Source organism: Hoplias malabaricus, unplaced genomic scaffold (assembly GCF_029633855.1).
Source record: "Hoplias malabaricus isolate fHopMal1 unplaced genomic scaffold, fHopMal1.hap1 scaffold_69, whole genome shotgun sequence".
Taxonomy (NCBI): Eukaryota; Metazoa; Chordata; class Actinopteri; order Characiformes; family Erythrinidae; genus Hoplias; species Hoplias malabaricus.
The window spans coordinates 1-14,345 of NW_027100977.1; the positions used below are offsets into that span (position 1 = coordinate 1).

Consider the following 14,345-nt stretch of genomic DNA (forward strand, 5'->3'; position numbering starts at 1 on the left):
CTCTATCAGATTAATTGAAAATGATTGGCTTTCCAGTTCGTTTTTTTTTGTTGTTGTTTTTTTTTTCTTAAGTTTTCTTCTTCTCTTGTGTTTACATGACTGTGGTTACTGCCTTTATAATAGAAGCCTTAAGCTAAAAAGCTTACAGCACCTAGTATTCCCAGGCAGTCTCCCATCCAAGTACTAACTAGGCCCAACTCTTCTTCGCTTCCGAGATCAGACGAGATCGGGCTTCAAGGAGTGGTATGGCCGTAAGCGATCACTGCGGGCTGTAGAAGACTATTTCTATATACTCTTCTAAGAGTAATACTTGTTTTAGAGCTGCCTGTAAACGGTAGACCACCTGACACCTCAAATGAAAATGATTGGCTTTCCAGTTCGTTTTTTTTGTTGTTGTTTTTTTTTCTTAAGTTTTCTTCTTCTCTTGTGTTTACATGACTGTGGTTACTGCCTTTATAATAGAAGCTTAAGCTAAAAAGCTTACAGCACCTAGTATTCCAGGCAGTCTCCCATCCAAGTACTAACTAGGCCCAACTCTTCTTCGCTTCCGAGATCAGACGAGATCGGGCTTTCAAGGAGTGGTATGGCCGTAAGCGATCACTGCGGGCTGTAGAAGACTATTTCTATATACTCTTCTAAGAGTAATACTTGTTTTAGAGCTGCCTGTAAACGGTAGACCACCTGACACCTCAAATAAAAATGATTGGCTTTCCAGTTCGTTTTTTTTTTAAGTTTCTTCTTCTCTTGTGTTTAAATGACTGTGGTTACTGCCTTTATAATAGAAGCTTAAGCTAAAAAGCTTACAGCACCTAGTATTCCCAGGCAGTCTCCCATCCAAGTACTAACTAGGCCCAACTCTTCTTCGCTTCCGAGATCAGACGAGATCGGGCTTTCAAGGAGTGGTATGGCCGTAAGCAATCACTGCGGGCTGTAGAAGACTATTTCTATATACTCTTCTAAGAGTAATACTTGTTTTAGAGCTGCCTGTAAACGGTAGACCACCTGACACCTCAAATGAAAATGATTGGCTTTCCAGTTCGTTTTTTTTTGTTGTTTTTTTTCTTAAGTTTCTTCTTCTCTTGTGTTTACATGACTGTGGTTACTGCCTTTATAATAGAAGCTAAGCTAAAAAGCTTACAGCACCTAGTATTCCCAGGCAGTCTCCCATCCAAGTACTAACTAGGCCCAACTCTTCTTCGCTTCCGAGATCAGACGAGATCGGGCTTTCAAGGAGTGGTATGGCCGTAAGCGATCACTGCGGGCTGTAGAAGACTATTTCTATATACTCTTCTAAGAGTAATACTTGTTTTAGAGCTGCCTGTAAACGGTAGACCACCTGACACCTCAAATGAAAAATGATTGGCTTTCCAGTTCGTTTTTTTTTGTTGTTTTTTTTTTTAAGTTTCTTCTTCTCTTGTGTTTACATGACTGTGGTTACTGCCTTTATAATAGAAGCTTAAGCTAAAAAGCTTACAGCACCTAGTATTCCCAGGCAGTCTCCCATCAAGTACTAACTAGGCCCAACTCTTCTTCGCTTCCGAGATCAGACGAGATCGGGCTTTCAAGGAGTGGTATGGCCGTAAGCGATCACTGCGGGCTGTAGAAGACTATTTCTATATACTCTTCTAAGAGTAATACTTGTTTAGAGCTGCCTGTAAACGGTAGACCACCTGACACCTCAAATAAAAATGATTGGCTTTCCAGTTCGTTTTTTTTTTAAGTTTCTTCTTCTCTTGTGTTTAAATGACTGTGGTTACTGCCTTTATAATAGAAGCTTAAGCTAAAAAGCTTACAGCACCTAGTATTCCCAGGCAGTCTCCCATCCAAGTACTAACTAGGCCCAACTCTTCTTCGCTTCCGAGATCAGACGAGATCGGGCTTTCAAGGAGTGGTATGGCCGTAAGCGATCACTGCGGGCTGTAGAAGACTATTTCTATATACTCTTCTAAGAGTAATACTTGTTTTAGAGCTGCCTGTAAACGGTAGACCACCTGACACCTCAAATAAAAATGATTGGCTTTCCAGTTCGTTTTTTTTTTTAAGTTTCTTCTTCTCTTGTGTTTAAATGACTGTGGTTACTGCCTTTATAATAGAAGCTTAAGCTAAAAAGCTTACAGCACCTAGTATTCCCAGGCAGTCTCCCATCCAAGTACTAACTAGGCCCAACTCTTCTTCGCTTCCGAGATCAGACGAGATCGGGCTTTCAAGGAGTGGTATGGCCGTAAGCGATCACTGCGGGCTGTAGAAGACTATTTCTATATACTCTTCTAAGAGTAATACTTGTTTTAGAGCTGCCTGTAAACGGTAGACCACCTGACACCTCAAATAAAATGATTGGCTTTCCAGTTCGTTTTTTTTTTAAGTTTCTTCTTCTCTTGTGTTTAAATGACTGTGGTTACTGCCTTTATAATAGAAGCTTAAGCTAAAAAGCTTACAGCACCTAGTATTCCCAGGCAGTCTCCCATCCAAGTACTAACTAGGCCCAACTCTTCTTCGCTTCCGAGATCAGACGAGATCGGGCTTTCAAGGAGTGGTATGGCCGTAAGCGATCACTGCGGGCTGTAGAAGACTATTTCTATATACTCTTCTAAGAGTAATACTTGTTTTAGAGCTGCCTGTAAACGGTAGACCACCTGACACCTCAATAAAAATGATTGGCTTTCCAGTTCGTTTTTTTTTTAAGTTTCTTCTTCTCTTGTGTTTAAATGACTGTGGTTACTGCCTTTATAATAGAAGCTTAAGCTAAAAGCTTACAGCACCTAGTATTCCCAGGCAGTCTCCCATCCAAGTACTAACTAGGCCCAACTCTTCTTCGCTTCCGAGATCAGACGAGATCGGGCTTTCAAGGAGTGGTATGGCCGTAAGCGATCACTGCGGGCTGTAGAAGACTATTTCTATATACTCTTCTAAGAGTAATACTTGTTTTAGAGCTGCCTGTAAACGGTAGACCACCTGACACCTCAAATGAAAATGATTGGCTTTCCAGTTCGTTTTTTTTTGTTGTTGTTTTTTTTTCTTAAGTTTTCTTCTTCTCTTGTGTTTACATGACTGTGGTTACTGCCTTTATAATAGAAGCTTAAGCTAAAAAGCTTACAGCACCTAGTATTCCCAGGCAGTCTCCCATTCAAGTACTAACTAGGCCCAACTCTTCTTCGCTTCCGAGATCAGACGAGATCGGGCTTTCAAGGAGTGGTATGGCCGTAAGCGATCACTGCGGGCTGTAGAAGACTATTTCTATATACTCTTCTAAGAGTAATACTTGTTTTAGAGCTGCCTGTAAACGGTAGACCACCTGACACCTCAAATAAAAATGATTGGCTTTCCAGTTCGTTTTTTTTTTAAGTTTCTTCTTCTCTTGTGTTTAAATGACTGTGGTTACTGCCTTTATAATAGAAGCTTAAGCTAAAAAGCTTACAGCACCTAGTATTCCCAGGCAGTCTCCCATCCAAGTACTAACTAGGCCCAACTCTTCTTCGCTTCCGAGATCAGACGAGATCGGGCTTTCAAGGAGTGGTATGGCCGTAAGCGATCACTGCGGGCTGTAGAAGACTATTTCTATATACTCTTCTAAGAGTAATACTTGTTTTAGAGCTGCCTGTAAACGGTAGACCACCTGACACCTCAAATAAAAATGATTGGCTTTCCAGTTCGTTTTTTTTTTAAGTTTCTTCTTCTCTTGTGTTTAAATGACTGTGGTTACTGCCTTTATAATAGAAGCTTAAGCTAAAAAGCTTACAGCACCTAGTATTCCCAGGCAGTCTCCCATCCAAGTACTAACTAGGCCCAACTCTTCTTCGCTTCCGAGATCAGACGAGATCGGGCTTTCAAGGAGTGGTATGGCCGTAAGCGATCACTGCGGGCTGTAGAAGACTATTTCTATATACTCTTCTAAGAGTAATACTTGTTTTAGAGCTGCCTGTAAACGGTAGACCACCTGACACCTCAAATAAAAATGATTGGCTTTCCAGTTCGTTTTTTTTTTAAGTTTCTTCTTCTCTTGTGTTTAAATGACTGTGGTTACTGCCTTTATAATAGAAGCTTAAGCTAAAAAGCTTACAGCACCTAGTATTCCCAGGCAGTCTCCCATCCAAGTACTAACTAGGCCCAACTCTTCTTCGCTTCCGAGATCAGACGAGATCGGGCTTTCAAGGAGTGGTATGGCCGTAAGCGATCACTGCGGGCTGTAGAAGACTATTTCTATATACTCTTCTAAGAGTAATACTTGTTTTAGAGCTGCCTGTAAACGGTAGACCACCTGACACCTCAAATAAAAATGATTGGCTTTCCAGTTCGTTTTTTTTTAAGTTTCTTCTTCTCTTGTGTTTAAATGACTGTGGTTACTGCCTTTATAATAGAAGCTTAAGCTAAAAAGCTTACAGCACCTAGTATTCCCAGGCAGTCTCCCATCCAAGTACTAACTAGGCCAACTCTTCTTCGCTTCCGAGATCAGACGAGATCGGGCTTTCAAGGAGTGGTATGGCCGTAAGCGATCACTGCGGGCTGTAGAAGACTATTTCTATATACTCTTCTAAGAGTAATACTTGTTTTAGAGCTGCCTGTAAACGGTAGACCACCTGACACCTCAAATGAAAATGATTGGCTTTCCAGTTCGTTTTTTTTGTTGTTGTTTTTTTTCTTAAGTTTCTTCTTCTCTTGTGTTTACATGACTGTGGTTACTGCCTTTATAATAGAAGCTTAAGCTAAAAAGCTTACAGCACCTAGTATTCCCAGGCAGTCTCCCATTCAAGTACTAACTAGGCCCAACTCTTCTTCGCTTCCGAGATCAGACGAGATCGGGCTTTCAAGGAGTGGTATGGCCGTAAGCGATCACTGCGGGCTGTAGAAGACTATTTCTATATACTCTTCTAAGAGTAATACTTGTTTTAGAGCTGCCTGTAAACGGTAGACCACCTGACACCTCAAATAAAAATGATTGGCTTTCCAGTTCGTTTTTTTTTTAAGTTTCTTCTTCTCTTGTGTTTAAATGACTGTGGTTACTGCCTTTATAATAGAAGCTTAAGCTAAAAAGCTTACAGCACCTAGTATTCCCAGGCAGTCTCCCATCCAAGTACTAACTAGGCCCAACTCTTCTTCGCTTCCGAGATCAGACGAGATCGGGCTTTCAAGGAGTGGTATGGCCGTAAGCGATCACTGCGGGCTGTAGAAGACTATTTCTATATACTCTTCTAAGAGTAATACTTGTTTTAGAGCTGCCTGTAAACGGTAGACCACCTGACACCTCAAATAAAAATGATTGGCTTTCCAGTTCGTTTTTTTTTTTAAGTTTCTTCTTCTCTTGTGTTTAAATGACTGTGGTTACTGCCTTTATAATAGAAGCTTAAGCTAAAAAGCTTACAGCACCTAGTATTCCCAGGCAGTCTCCCATCCAAGTACTAACTAGGCCCAACTCTTCTTCGCTTCCGAGATCAGACGAGATCGGGCTTTCAAGGAGTGGTATGGCCGTAAGCGATCACTGCGGGCTGTAGAAGACTATTTCTATATACTCTTCTAAGAGTAATACTTGTTTTAGAGCTGCCTGTAAACGGTAGACCACCTGACACCTCAAATAAAAATGATTGGCTTTCCAGTTCGTTTTTTTTTTTAAGTTTCTTCTTCTCTTGTGTTTAAATGACTGTGGTTACTGCCTTTATAATAGAAGCTTAAGCTAAAAAGCTTACAGCACCTAGTATTCCCAGGCAGTCTCCCATCCAAGTACTAACTAGGCCCAACTCTTCTTCGCTTCCGAGATCAGACGAGATCGGGCTTTCAAGGAGTGGTATGGCCGTAAGCGATCACTGCGTTAGAAGACTATTTCTATATACTCTTCTAAGAGTAATACTTGTTTTAGAGCTGCCTGTAAACGGTAGACCACCTGACACCTCAAATAAAAATGATTGGCTTTCCAGTTCGTTTTTTTTTTAAGTTTCTTCTTCTCTTGTGTTTAAATGACTGTGGTTACTGCCTTTATAATAGAAGCTTAAGCTAAAAAGCTTACAGCACCTAGTATTCCCAGGCAGTCTCCCATCCAAGTACTAACTAGGCCCAACTCTTCTTCGCTTCCGAGATCAGACGAGATCGGGCTTTCAAGGAGTGGTATGGCCGTAAGCGATCACTGCGGGCTGTAGAAGACTATTTCTAAATACTCTTCTAAGAGTAATACTTGTTTTAGAGCTGCCTGTAAACGGTAGACCACCTGACACCTCAAATGAAAATGATTGGCTTTCCAGTTCGTTTTTTTTGTTGTTGTTTTTTTTTTCTTAAGTTTTCTTCTTCTCTTGTGTTTACATGACTGTGGTTACTGCCTTTATAATAGAAGCTTAAGCTAAAAAGCTTACAGCACCTAGTATTCCCAGGCAGTCTCCCATCCAAGTACTAACTAGGCCCAACTCTTCTTCGCTTCCGAGATCAGACGAGATCGGGCTTTCAAGGAGTGGTATGGCCGTAAGCGATCACTGCGGGCTGTAGAAGACTATTTCTATATACTCTTCTAAGAGTAATACTTGTTTTAGAGCTGCCTGTAAACGGTAGACCACCTGACACCTCAAATGAAAATGATTGGCTTTCCAGTTCGTTTTTTTTTGTTGTTGTTTTTTTTTTCTTTAAGTTTTCTTCTTCTCTTGTGTTTACATGACTGTGGTTACTGCCTTTATAATAGAAGCTTAAGCTAAAAAGCTTACAGCACCTAGTATTCCCAGGCAGTCTCCCATTCAAGTACTAACTAGGCCCAACTCTTCTTCGCTTCCGAGATCAGACGAGATCGGGCTTTCAAGGAGTGGTATGGCCGTAAGCGATCACTGCGGGCTGTAGAAGACTATTTCTATATACTCTTCTAAGAGTAATACTTGTTTTAGAGCTGCCTGTAAACGGTAGACCACCTGACACCTCAAATAAAAATGATTGGCTTTCCAGTTCGTTTTTTTTTTAAGTTTCTTCTTCTCTTGTGTTTAAATGACTGTGGTTACTGCCTTTATAATAGAAGCTTAAGCTAAAAAGCTTACAGCACCTAGTATTCCCAGGCAGTCTCCCATCCAAGTACTAACTAGGCCCAACTCTTCTTCGCTTCCGAGATCAGACGAGATCGGGCTTTCAAGGAGTGGTATGGCCGTAAGCGATCACTGCGGGCTGTAGAAGACTATTTCTATATACTCTTCTAAGAGTAATACTTGTTTTAGAGCTGCCTGTAAACGGTAGACCACCTGACACCTCAAATAAAAATGATTGGCTTTCCAGTTCGTTTTTTTTTTAAGTTTCTTCTTCTCTTGTGTTTAAATGACTGTGGTTACTGCCTTTATAATAGAAGCTTAAGCTAAAAAGCTTACAGCACCTAGTATTCCCAGGCAGTCTCCCATCCAAGTACTAACTAGGCCCAACTCTTCTTCGCTTCCGAGATCAGACGAGATCGGGCTTTCAAGGAGTGGTATGGCCGTAAGCGATCACTGCGGGCTGTAGAAGACTATTTCTATATACTCTTCTAAGAGTAATACTTGTTTTAGAGCTGCCTGTAAACGGTAGACCACCTGACACCTCAAATAAAAATGATTGGCTTTCCAGTTCGTTTTTTTTTTAAGTTTCTTCTTCTCTTGTGTTTAAATGACTGTGGTTACTGCCTTTATAATAGAAGCTTAAGCTAAAAAGCTTACAGCACCTAGTATTCCCAGGCAGTCTCCCATCCAAGTACTAACTAGGCCCAACTCTTCTTCGCTTCCGAGATCAGACGAGATCGGGCTTTCAAGGAGTGGTATGGCCGTAAGCGATCACTGCGGGCTGTAGAAGACTATTTCTATATACTCTTCTAAGAGTAATACTTGTTTTAGAGCTGCCTGTAAACGGTAGACCACCTGACACCTCAAATAAAAATGATTGGCTTTCCAGTTCGTTTTTTTTTTAAGTTTCTTCTTCTCTTGTGTTTAAATGACTGTGGTTACTGCCTTTATAATAGAAGCTTAAGCTAAAAAGCTTACAGCACCTAGTATTCCCAGGCAGTCTCCCATCCAAGTACTAACTAGGCCCAACTCTTCTTCGCTTCCGAGATCAGACGAGATCGGGCTTTCAAGGAGTGGTATGGCCGTAAGCGATCACTGCGGGCTGTAGAAGACTATTTCTATATACTCTTCTAAGAGTAATACTTGTTTTAGAGCTGCCTGTAAACGGTAGACCACCTGACACCTCAAATAAAAATGATTGGCTTTCCAGTTCGTTTTTTTTTTAAGTTTCTTCTTCTCTTGTGTTTAAATGACTGTGGTTACTGCCTTTATAATAGAAGCTTAAGCTAAAAAGCTTACAGCACCTAGTATTCCCAGGCAGTCTCCCATCCAAGTACTAACTAGGCCCAACTCTTCTTCGCTTCCGAGATCAGACGAGATCGGGCTTTCAAGGAGTGGTATGGCCGTAAGCGATCACTGCGGGCTGTAGAAGACTATTTCTATATACTCTTCTAAGAGTAATACTTGTTTTAGAGCTGCCTGTAAACGGTAGACCACCTGACACCTCAAATAAAAATGATTGGCTTTCCAGTTCGTTTTTTTTTTAAGTTTCTTCTTCTCTTGTGTTTAAATGACTGTGGTTACTGCCTTTATAATAGAAGCTTAAGCTAAAAAGCTTACAGCACCTAGTATTCCCAGGCAGTCTCCCATCCAAGTACTAACTAGGCCCAACTCTTCTTCGCTTCCGAGATCAGACGAGATCGGGCTTTCAAGGAGTGGTATGGCCGTAAGCGATCACTGCGGGCTGTAGAAGACTATTTCTATATACTCTTCTAAGAGTAATACTTGTTTTAGAGCTGCCTGTAAACGGTAGACCACCTGACACCTCAAATAAAAATGATTGGCTTTCCAGTTCGTTTTTTTTTTAAGTTTCTTCTTCTCTTGTGTTTAAATGACTGTGGTTACTGCCTTTATAATAGAAGCTTAAGCTAAAAAGCTTACAGCACCTAGTATTCCCAGGCAGTCTCCCATCCAAGTACTAACTAGGCCCAACTCTTCTTCGCTTCCGAGATCAGACGAGATCGGGCTTTCAAGGAGTGGTATGGCCGTAAGCGATCACTGCGGGCTGTAGAAGACTATTTCTATATACTCTTCTAAGAGTAATACTTGTTTTAGAGCTGCCTGTAAACGGTAGACCACCTGACACCTCAAATAAAAATGATTGGCTTTCCAGTTCGTTTTTTTTGTTGTTGTTTTTTTTTTCTTAAGTTTCTTCTTCTCTTGTGTTTAAATGACTGTGGTTACTGCCTTTATAATAGAAGCTTAAGCTAAAAAGCTTACAGCACCTAGTATTCCCAGGCAGTCTCCCATCAAAGTACTAACGAGGCCCAACTCTTCTTCGCTTCCGAGATCAGACGAGATCGGGCTTTCAAGGAGTGGTATGGCCGTAAGCGATCACTGCTGGCTGTAGAAGACTATTTCTATATACTCTTCTAAGAGTAATACTTGTTTTAGAGCTGCCTGTAAACGGTAGACCACCTGACACCTCAAATGAAAATGATTGGCTTTCCAGTTCGTTTTTTTTTTAAGTTTCTTCTTCTCTTGTGTTTAAATGACTGTGGTTACTGCCTTTATAATAGAAGCTTAAGCTAAAAAGCTTACAGCACCTAGTATTCCCAGGCAGTCTCCCATCCAAGTACTAACTAGGCCCAACTCTTCTTCGCTTCCGAGATCAGACGAGATCGGGCTTTCAAGGAGTGGTATGGCCGTAAGCAATCACTGCGGGCTGTAGAAGACTATTTCTAAATACTCTTCTAAGAGTAATACTTGTTTTAGAGCTGCCTGTAAACGGTAGACCACCTGACACCTCAAATGAAAATGATTGGCTTTCCAGTTCGTTTTTTTTTTAAGTTTCTTCTTCTCTTGTGTTTAAATGACTGTGGTTACTGCCTTTATAATAGAAGCTTAAGCTAAAAAGCTTACAGCACCTAGTATTCCCAGGCAGTCTCCCATCCAAGTACTAACTAGGCCCAACTCTTCTTCGCTTCCGAGATCAGACGAGATCGGGCTTTCAAGGAGTGGTATGGCCGTAAGCGATCACTGCGGGCTGTAGAAGACTATTTCTATATACTCTTCTAAGAGTAATACTTGTTTTAGAGCTGCCTGTAAACGGTAGACCACCTGACACCTCAAATAAAAATGATTGGCTTTCCAGTTCGTTTTTTTTTTAAGTTTCTTCTTCTCTTGTGTTTAAATGACTGTGGTTACTGCCTTTATAATAGAAGCTTAAGCTAAAAAGCTTACAGCACCTAGTATTCCCAGGCAGTCTCCCATCCAAGTACTAACTAGGCCCAACTCTTCTTCGCTTCCGAGATCAGACGAGATCGGGCTTTCAAGGAGTGGTATGGCCGTAAGCGATCACTGCGGGCTGTAGAAGACTATTTCTATATACTCTTCTAAGAGTAATACTTGTTTTAGAGCTGCCTGTAAACGGTAGACCACCTGACACCTCAAATAAAAATGATTGGCTTTCCAGTTCGTTTTTTTTTGTTGTTGTTTTTTTTTTCTTAAGTTTTCTTCTTCTCTTGTGTTTAAATGACTGTGGTTACTGCCTTTATAATAGAAGCTTAAGCTAAAAAGCTTACAGCACCTAGTATTCCCAGGCAGTCTCCCATCAAAGTACTAACGAGGCCCAACTCTTCTTCGCTTCCGAGATCAGACGAGATCGGGCTTTCAAGGAGTGGTATGGCCGTAAGCGATCACTGCTGGCTGTAGAAGACTATTTCTATATACTCTTCTAAGAGTAATACTTGTTTTAGAGCTGCCTGTAAACGGTAGACCACCTGACACCTCAAATGAAAATGATTGGCTTTCCAGTTCGTTTTTTTTTTAAGTTTCTTCTTCTCTTGTGTTTAAATGACTGTGGTTACTGCCTTTATAATAGAAGCTTAAGCTAAAAAGCTTACAGCACCTAGTATTCCCAGGCAGTCTCCCATCCAAGTACTAACTAGGCCCAACTCTTCTTCGCTTCCGAGATCAGACGAGATCGGGCTTTCAAGGAGTGGTATGGCCGTAAGCAATCACTGCGGGCTGTAGAAGACTATTTCTAAATACTCTTCTAAGAGTAATACTTGTTTTAGAGCTGCCTGTAAACGGTAGACCACCTGACACCTCAAATGAAAATGATTGGCTTTCCAGTTCGTTTTTTTTTTAAGTTTCTTCTTCTCTTGTGTTTAAATGACTGTGGTTACTGCCTTTATAATAGAAGCTTAAGCTAAAAAGCTTACAGCACCTAGTATTCCCAGGCAGTCTCCCATCCAAGTACTAACTAGGCCCAACTCTTCTTCGCTTCCGAGATCAGACGAGATCGGGCTTTCAAGGAGTGGTATGGCCGTAAGCGATCACTGCGGGCTGTAGAAGACTATTTCTATATACTCTTCTAAGAGTAATACTTGTTTTAGAGCTGCCTGTAAACGGTAGACCACCTGACACCTCAAATAAAAATGATTGGCTTTCCAGTTCGTTTTTTTTTGTTGTTGTTTTTTTTTTCTTAAGTTTTCTTCTTCTCTTGTGTTTAAATGACTGTGGTTACTGCCTTTATAATAGAAGCTTAAGCTAAAAAGCTTACAGCACCTAGTATTCCCAGGCAGTCTCCCATCAAAGTACTAACGAGGCCCAACTCTTCTTCGCTTCCGAGATCAGACGAGATCGGGCTTTCAAGGAGTGGTATGGCCGTAAGCGATCACTGCTGGCTGTAGAAGACTATTTCTATATACTCTTCTAAGAGTAATACTTGTTTTAGAGCTGCCTGTAAACGGTAGACCACCTGACACCTCAAATGAAAATGATTGGCTTTCCAGTTCGTTTTTTTTTTAAGTTTCTTCTTCTCTTGTGTTTAAATGACTGTGGTTACTGCCTTTATAATAGAAGCTTAAGCTAAAAAGCTTACAGCACCTAGTATTCCCAGGCAGTCTCCCATCCAAGTACTAACTAGGCCCAACTCTTCTTCGCTTCCGAGATCAGACGAGATCGGGCTTTCAAGGAGTGGTATGGCCGTAAGCAATCACTGCGGGCTGTAGAAGACTATTTCTAAATACTCTTCTAAGAGTAATACTTGTTTTAGAGCTGCCTGTAAACGGTAGACCACCTGACACCTCAAATGAAAATGATTGGCTTTCCAGTTCGTTTTTTTTTTAAGTTTCTTCTTCTCTTGTGTTTAAATGACTGTGGTTACTGCCTTTATAATAGAAGCTTAAGCTAAAAAGCTTACAGCACCTAGTATTCCCAGGCAGTCTCCCATCCAAGTACTAACTAGGCCCAACTCTTCTTCGCTTCCGAGATCAGACGAGATCGGGCTTTCAAGGAGTGGTATGGCCGTAAGCAATCACTGCGGGCTGTAGAAGACTATTTCTAAATACTCTTCTAAGAGTAATACTTGTTTTAGAGCTGCCTGTAAACGGTAGACCACCTGACACCTCAAATGAAAATGATTGGCTTTCCAGTTCGTTTTTTTTTTGTTGTTGTTTTTTTTTTCTTAAGTTTTCTTCTTCTCTTGTGTTTACATGACTGTGGTTACTGCCTTTATAATAGAAGCTTAAGCTAAAAAGCTTACAGCACCTAGTATTCCCAGGCAGTCTCCCATCCAAGTACTAACTAGGCCCAACTCTTCTTCGCTTCCGAGATCAGACGAGATCGGGCTTTCAAGGAGTGGTATGGCCGTAAGCGATCACTGCGGGCTGTAGAAGACTATTTCTATATACTCTTCTAAGAGTAATACTTGTTTTAGAGCTGCCTGTAAACGGTAGACCACCTGACACCTCAAATAAAAATGATTGGCTTTCCAGTTCGTTTTTTTTTTAAGTTTCTTCTTCTCTTGTGTTTAAATGACTGTGGTTACTGCCTTTATAATAGAAGCTTAAGCTAAAAAGCTTACAGCACCTAGTATTCCCAGGCAGTCTCCCATCCAAGTACTAACTAGGCTCAACTCTTCTTCGCTTCCGAGATCAGACGAGATCGGGCTTTCAAGGAGTGGTATGGCCGTAAGCAATCACTGCGGGCTGTAGAAGACTATTTCTAAATACTCTTCTAAGAGTAATACTTGTTTTAGAGCTGCCTGTAAACGGTAGACCACCTGACACCTCAAATGAAAATGATTGGCTTTCCAGTTCGTTTTTTTTTGTTGTTGTTTTTTTTTTCTTAAGTTTTCTTCTTCTCTTGTGTTTACATGACTGTGGTTACTGCCTTTATAATAGAAGCTTAAGCTAAAAAGCTTACAGCACCTAGTATTCCCAGGCAGTCTCCCATCCAAGTACTAACTAGGCCCAACTCTTCTTCGCTTCCGAGATCAGACGAGATCGGGCTTTCAAGGAGTGGTATGGCCGTAAGCGATCACTGCGGGCTGTAGAAGACTATTTTTATATACTCTTCTAAGAGTAATACTTGTTTTAGAGCTGCCTGTAAACGGTAGACCACCTGACACCTCAAATGAAAATGATTGGCTTTCCAGTTCGTTTTTTTTTGTTGTTGTTTTTTTTTTCTTAAGTTTTCTTCTTCTCTTGTGTTTACATGACTGTGGTTACTGCCTTTATAATAGAAGCTTAAGCTAAAAAGCTTACAGCACCTAGTATTCCCAGGCAGTCTCCCATCCAAGTACTAACTAGGCCCAACTCTTCTTCGCTTCCGAGATCAGACGAGATCGGGCTTTCAAGGAGTGGTATGGCCGTAAGCGATCACTGCGGGCTGTAGAAGACTATTTCTATATACTCTTCTAAGAGTAATACTTGTTTTAGAGCTGCCTGTAAACGGTAGACCACCTGACACCTCAAATAAAAATGATTGGCTTTCCAGTTCGTTTTTTTTTTAAGTTTCTTCTTCTCTTGTGTTTAAATGACTGTGGTTACTGCCTTTATAATAGAAGCTTAAGCTAAAAAGCTTACAGCACCTAGTATTCCCAGGCAGTCTCCCATCCAAGTACTAACTAGGCCCAACTCTTCTTCGCTTCCGAGATCAGACGAGATCGGGCTTTCAAGGAGTGGTATGGCCGTAAGCAATCACTGCGGGCTGTAGAAGACTATTTCTAAATACTCTTCTAAGAGTAATACTTGTTTTAGAGCTGCCTGTAAACGGTAGACCACCTGACACCTCAAATGAAAATGATTGGCTTTCCAGTTCGTTTTTTTTTGTTGTTGTTTTTTTTTTCTTAAGTTTTCTTCTTCTCTTGTGTTTACATGACTGTGGTTACTGCCTTTATAATAGAAGCTTAAGCTAAAAAGCTTACAGCACCTAGTATTCCCAGGCAGTCTCCCATCCAAGTACTAACTAGGCCCAACTCTTCTTCGCTTCCGAGATCAGACGAGATCGGGCTTTCAAGGAGTGGTATGGCCGTAAGCGATCACTGCGGGCTGTAGAAGACTATTTCTATAT

The 14,345-nt window shown here is 41.1% G+C and overlaps 36 non-coding genes and 8 pseudogenes across 36 annotated transcripts; all 44 read right to left on the bottom strand.

Moving 5' to 3' along the window:
• Nucleotides 1–139: 139 nt before the first annotated feature.
• LOC136683664 (5S ribosomal RNA) lies at nucleotides 140–257 on the bottom strand (annotated as a pseudogene).
• A 220-nt stretch (nucleotides 258–477) lies between these two features.
• Nucleotides 478–595, bottom strand: LOC136683155 (5S ribosomal RNA; annotated as a pseudogene).
• Nucleotides 596–797: 202 nt separating this feature from the next.
• On the bottom strand, nucleotides 798–916 carry LOC136683519 (5S ribosomal RNA). The gene has a single exon (XR_010799087.1). It is a non-coding gene; the product is annotated as a 5S ribosomal RNA (ribosomal RNA).
• A 215-nt stretch (nucleotides 917–1,131) lies between these two features.
• Nucleotides 1,132–1,250, bottom strand: LOC136683531 (5S ribosomal RNA). The gene has a single exon (XR_010799098.1). It is a non-coding gene; the product is annotated as a 5S ribosomal RNA (ribosomal RNA).
• Nucleotides 1,251–1,467: 217 nt separating this feature from the next.
• On the bottom strand, nucleotides 1,468–1,585 carry LOC136683138 (5S ribosomal RNA; annotated as a pseudogene).
• Nucleotides 1,586–1,786: 201 nt separating this feature from the next.
• On the bottom strand, nucleotides 1,787–1,905 carry LOC136683542 (5S ribosomal RNA). The gene has a single exon (XR_010799109.1). It is a non-coding gene; the product is annotated as a 5S ribosomal RNA (ribosomal RNA).
• A 203-nt stretch (nucleotides 1,906–2,108) lies between these two features.
• On the bottom strand, nucleotides 2,109–2,227 carry LOC136683553 (5S ribosomal RNA). Its single transcript, XR_010799120.1, has one exon. It is a non-coding gene; the product is annotated as a 5S ribosomal RNA (ribosomal RNA).
• A 201-nt stretch (nucleotides 2,228–2,428) lies between these two features.
• LOC136683565 (5S ribosomal RNA) lies at nucleotides 2,429–2,547 on the bottom strand. Its single transcript, XR_010799131.1, has one exon. It is a non-coding gene; the product is annotated as a 5S ribosomal RNA (ribosomal RNA).
• Nucleotides 2,548–2,747: 200 nt separating this feature from the next.
• Nucleotides 2,748–2,866, bottom strand: LOC136683576 (5S ribosomal RNA). Its single transcript, XR_010799142.1, has one exon. It is a non-coding gene; the product is annotated as a 5S ribosomal RNA (ribosomal RNA).
• A 221-nt stretch (nucleotides 2,867–3,087) lies between these two features.
• On the bottom strand, nucleotides 3,088–3,206 carry LOC136683654 (5S ribosomal RNA). The gene has a single exon (XR_010799215.1). It is a non-coding gene; the product is annotated as a 5S ribosomal RNA (ribosomal RNA).
• A 202-nt stretch (nucleotides 3,207–3,408) lies between these two features.
• On the bottom strand, nucleotides 3,409–3,527 carry LOC136683588 (5S ribosomal RNA). The gene has a single exon (XR_010799153.1). It is a non-coding gene; the product is annotated as a 5S ribosomal RNA (ribosomal RNA).
• Nucleotides 3,528–3,729: 202 nt separating this feature from the next.
• On the bottom strand, nucleotides 3,730–3,848 carry LOC136683599 (5S ribosomal RNA). Its single transcript, XR_010799164.1, has one exon. It is a non-coding gene; the product is annotated as a 5S ribosomal RNA (ribosomal RNA).
• A 202-nt stretch (nucleotides 3,849–4,050) lies between these two features.
• LOC136683610 (5S ribosomal RNA) lies at nucleotides 4,051–4,169 on the bottom strand. Its single transcript, XR_010799175.1, has one exon. It is a non-coding gene; the product is annotated as a 5S ribosomal RNA (ribosomal RNA).
• Nucleotides 4,170–4,370: 201 nt separating this feature from the next.
• Nucleotides 4,371–4,488, bottom strand: LOC136683157 (5S ribosomal RNA; annotated as a pseudogene).
• A 218-nt stretch (nucleotides 4,489–4,706) lies between these two features.
• LOC136683655 (5S ribosomal RNA) lies at nucleotides 4,707–4,825 on the bottom strand. Its single transcript, XR_010799216.1, has one exon. It is a non-coding gene; the product is annotated as a 5S ribosomal RNA (ribosomal RNA).
• Nucleotides 4,826–5,027: 202 nt separating this feature from the next.
• Nucleotides 5,028–5,146, bottom strand: LOC136683623 (5S ribosomal RNA). The gene has a single exon (XR_010799187.1). It is a non-coding gene; the product is annotated as a 5S ribosomal RNA (ribosomal RNA).
• A 203-nt stretch (nucleotides 5,147–5,349) lies between these two features.
• Nucleotides 5,350–5,468, bottom strand: LOC136683635 (5S ribosomal RNA). The gene has a single exon (XR_010799198.1). It is a non-coding gene; the product is annotated as a 5S ribosomal RNA (ribosomal RNA).
• Nucleotides 5,469–5,671: 203 nt separating this feature from the next.
• On the bottom strand, nucleotides 5,672–5,790 carry LOC136683647 (5S ribosomal RNA). The gene has a single exon (XR_010799209.1). It is a non-coding gene; the product is annotated as a 5S ribosomal RNA (ribosomal RNA).
• Nucleotides 5,791–5,988: 198 nt separating this feature from the next.
• On the bottom strand, nucleotides 5,989–6,107 carry LOC136683659 (5S ribosomal RNA). Its single transcript, XR_010799220.1, has one exon. It is a non-coding gene; the product is annotated as a 5S ribosomal RNA (ribosomal RNA).
• A 221-nt stretch (nucleotides 6,108–6,328) lies between these two features.
• LOC136683670 (5S ribosomal RNA) lies at nucleotides 6,329–6,447 on the bottom strand. Its single transcript, XR_010799224.1, has one exon. It is a non-coding gene; the product is annotated as a 5S ribosomal RNA (ribosomal RNA).
• A 223-nt stretch (nucleotides 6,448–6,670) lies between these two features.
• On the bottom strand, nucleotides 6,671–6,789 carry LOC136683656 (5S ribosomal RNA). Its single transcript, XR_010799217.1, has one exon. It is a non-coding gene; the product is annotated as a 5S ribosomal RNA (ribosomal RNA).
• Nucleotides 6,790–6,991: 202 nt separating this feature from the next.
• On the bottom strand, nucleotides 6,992–7,110 carry LOC136682956 (5S ribosomal RNA). Its single transcript, XR_010798735.1, has one exon. It is a non-coding gene; the product is annotated as a 5S ribosomal RNA (ribosomal RNA).
• A 202-nt stretch (nucleotides 7,111–7,312) lies between these two features.
• On the bottom strand, nucleotides 7,313–7,431 carry LOC136682968 (5S ribosomal RNA). The gene has a single exon (XR_010798736.1). It is a non-coding gene; the product is annotated as a 5S ribosomal RNA (ribosomal RNA).
• A 202-nt stretch (nucleotides 7,432–7,633) lies between these two features.
• Nucleotides 7,634–7,752, bottom strand: LOC136682980 (5S ribosomal RNA). The gene has a single exon (XR_010798737.1). It is a non-coding gene; the product is annotated as a 5S ribosomal RNA (ribosomal RNA).
• A 202-nt stretch (nucleotides 7,753–7,954) lies between these two features.
• LOC136682991 (5S ribosomal RNA) lies at nucleotides 7,955–8,073 on the bottom strand. The gene has a single exon (XR_010798738.1). It is a non-coding gene; the product is annotated as a 5S ribosomal RNA (ribosomal RNA).
• A 202-nt stretch (nucleotides 8,074–8,275) lies between these two features.
• On the bottom strand, nucleotides 8,276–8,394 carry LOC136683003 (5S ribosomal RNA). Its single transcript, XR_010798739.1, has one exon. It is a non-coding gene; the product is annotated as a 5S ribosomal RNA (ribosomal RNA).
• Nucleotides 8,395–8,596: 202 nt separating this feature from the next.
• LOC136683015 (5S ribosomal RNA) lies at nucleotides 8,597–8,715 on the bottom strand. The gene has a single exon (XR_010798741.1). It is a non-coding gene; the product is annotated as a 5S ribosomal RNA (ribosomal RNA).
• A 202-nt stretch (nucleotides 8,716–8,917) lies between these two features.
• LOC136683027 (5S ribosomal RNA) lies at nucleotides 8,918–9,036 on the bottom strand. Its single transcript, XR_010798742.1, has one exon. It is a non-coding gene; the product is annotated as a 5S ribosomal RNA (ribosomal RNA).
• Nucleotides 9,037–9,256: 220 nt separating this feature from the next.
• LOC136683145 (5S ribosomal RNA) lies at nucleotides 9,257–9,375 on the bottom strand (annotated as a pseudogene).
• A 202-nt stretch (nucleotides 9,376–9,577) lies between these two features.
• LOC136683039 (5S ribosomal RNA) lies at nucleotides 9,578–9,696 on the bottom strand. The gene has a single exon (XR_010798743.1). It is a non-coding gene; the product is annotated as a 5S ribosomal RNA (ribosomal RNA).
• Nucleotides 9,697–9,898: 202 nt separating this feature from the next.
• LOC136683050 (5S ribosomal RNA) lies at nucleotides 9,899–10,017 on the bottom strand. Its single transcript, XR_010798744.1, has one exon. It is a non-coding gene; the product is annotated as a 5S ribosomal RNA (ribosomal RNA).
• A 202-nt stretch (nucleotides 10,018–10,219) lies between these two features.
• LOC136683061 (5S ribosomal RNA) lies at nucleotides 10,220–10,338 on the bottom strand. The gene has a single exon (XR_010798745.1). It is a non-coding gene; the product is annotated as a 5S ribosomal RNA (ribosomal RNA).
• Nucleotides 10,339–10,560: 222 nt separating this feature from the next.
• Nucleotides 10,561–10,679, bottom strand: LOC136683146 (5S ribosomal RNA; annotated as a pseudogene).
• A 202-nt stretch (nucleotides 10,680–10,881) lies between these two features.
• LOC136683074 (5S ribosomal RNA) lies at nucleotides 10,882–11,000 on the bottom strand. The gene has a single exon (XR_010798746.1). It is a non-coding gene; the product is annotated as a 5S ribosomal RNA (ribosomal RNA).
• A 202-nt stretch (nucleotides 11,001–11,202) lies between these two features.
• Nucleotides 11,203–11,321, bottom strand: LOC136683085 (5S ribosomal RNA). Its single transcript, XR_010798748.1, has one exon. It is a non-coding gene; the product is annotated as a 5S ribosomal RNA (ribosomal RNA).
• A 222-nt stretch (nucleotides 11,322–11,543) lies between these two features.
• LOC136683147 (5S ribosomal RNA) lies at nucleotides 11,544–11,662 on the bottom strand (annotated as a pseudogene).
• A 202-nt stretch (nucleotides 11,663–11,864) lies between these two features.
• Nucleotides 11,865–11,983, bottom strand: LOC136683097 (5S ribosomal RNA). Its single transcript, XR_010798749.1, has one exon. It is a non-coding gene; the product is annotated as a 5S ribosomal RNA (ribosomal RNA).
• Nucleotides 11,984–12,185: 202 nt separating this feature from the next.
• Nucleotides 12,186–12,304, bottom strand: LOC136683109 (5S ribosomal RNA). Its single transcript, XR_010798751.1, has one exon. It is a non-coding gene; the product is annotated as a 5S ribosomal RNA (ribosomal RNA).
• Nucleotides 12,305–12,527: 223 nt separating this feature from the next.
• LOC136683120 (5S ribosomal RNA) lies at nucleotides 12,528–12,646 on the bottom strand. Its single transcript, XR_010798752.1, has one exon. It is a non-coding gene; the product is annotated as a 5S ribosomal RNA (ribosomal RNA).
• A 202-nt stretch (nucleotides 12,647–12,848) lies between these two features.
• On the bottom strand, nucleotides 12,849–12,967 carry LOC136683067 (5S ribosomal RNA; annotated as a pseudogene).
• Nucleotides 12,968–13,189: 222 nt separating this feature from the next.
• On the bottom strand, nucleotides 13,190–13,308 carry LOC136683133 (5S ribosomal RNA). Its single transcript, XR_010798754.1, has one exon. It is a non-coding gene; the product is annotated as a 5S ribosomal RNA (ribosomal RNA).
• Nucleotides 13,309–13,530: 222 nt separating this feature from the next.
• On the bottom strand, nucleotides 13,531–13,649 carry LOC136683144 (5S ribosomal RNA). The gene has a single exon (XR_010798755.1). It is a non-coding gene; the product is annotated as a 5S ribosomal RNA (ribosomal RNA).
• Nucleotides 13,650–13,851: 202 nt separating this feature from the next.
• On the bottom strand, nucleotides 13,852–13,970 carry LOC136683156 (5S ribosomal RNA). Its single transcript, XR_010798756.1, has one exon. It is a non-coding gene; the product is annotated as a 5S ribosomal RNA (ribosomal RNA).
• Nucleotides 13,971–14,192: 222 nt separating this feature from the next.
• LOC136683167 (5S ribosomal RNA) lies at nucleotides 14,193–14,311 on the bottom strand. The gene has a single exon (XR_010798757.1). It is a non-coding gene; the product is annotated as a 5S ribosomal RNA (ribosomal RNA).
• Between the last annotated feature and the right edge of the window lie 34 nt (nucleotides 14,312–14,345).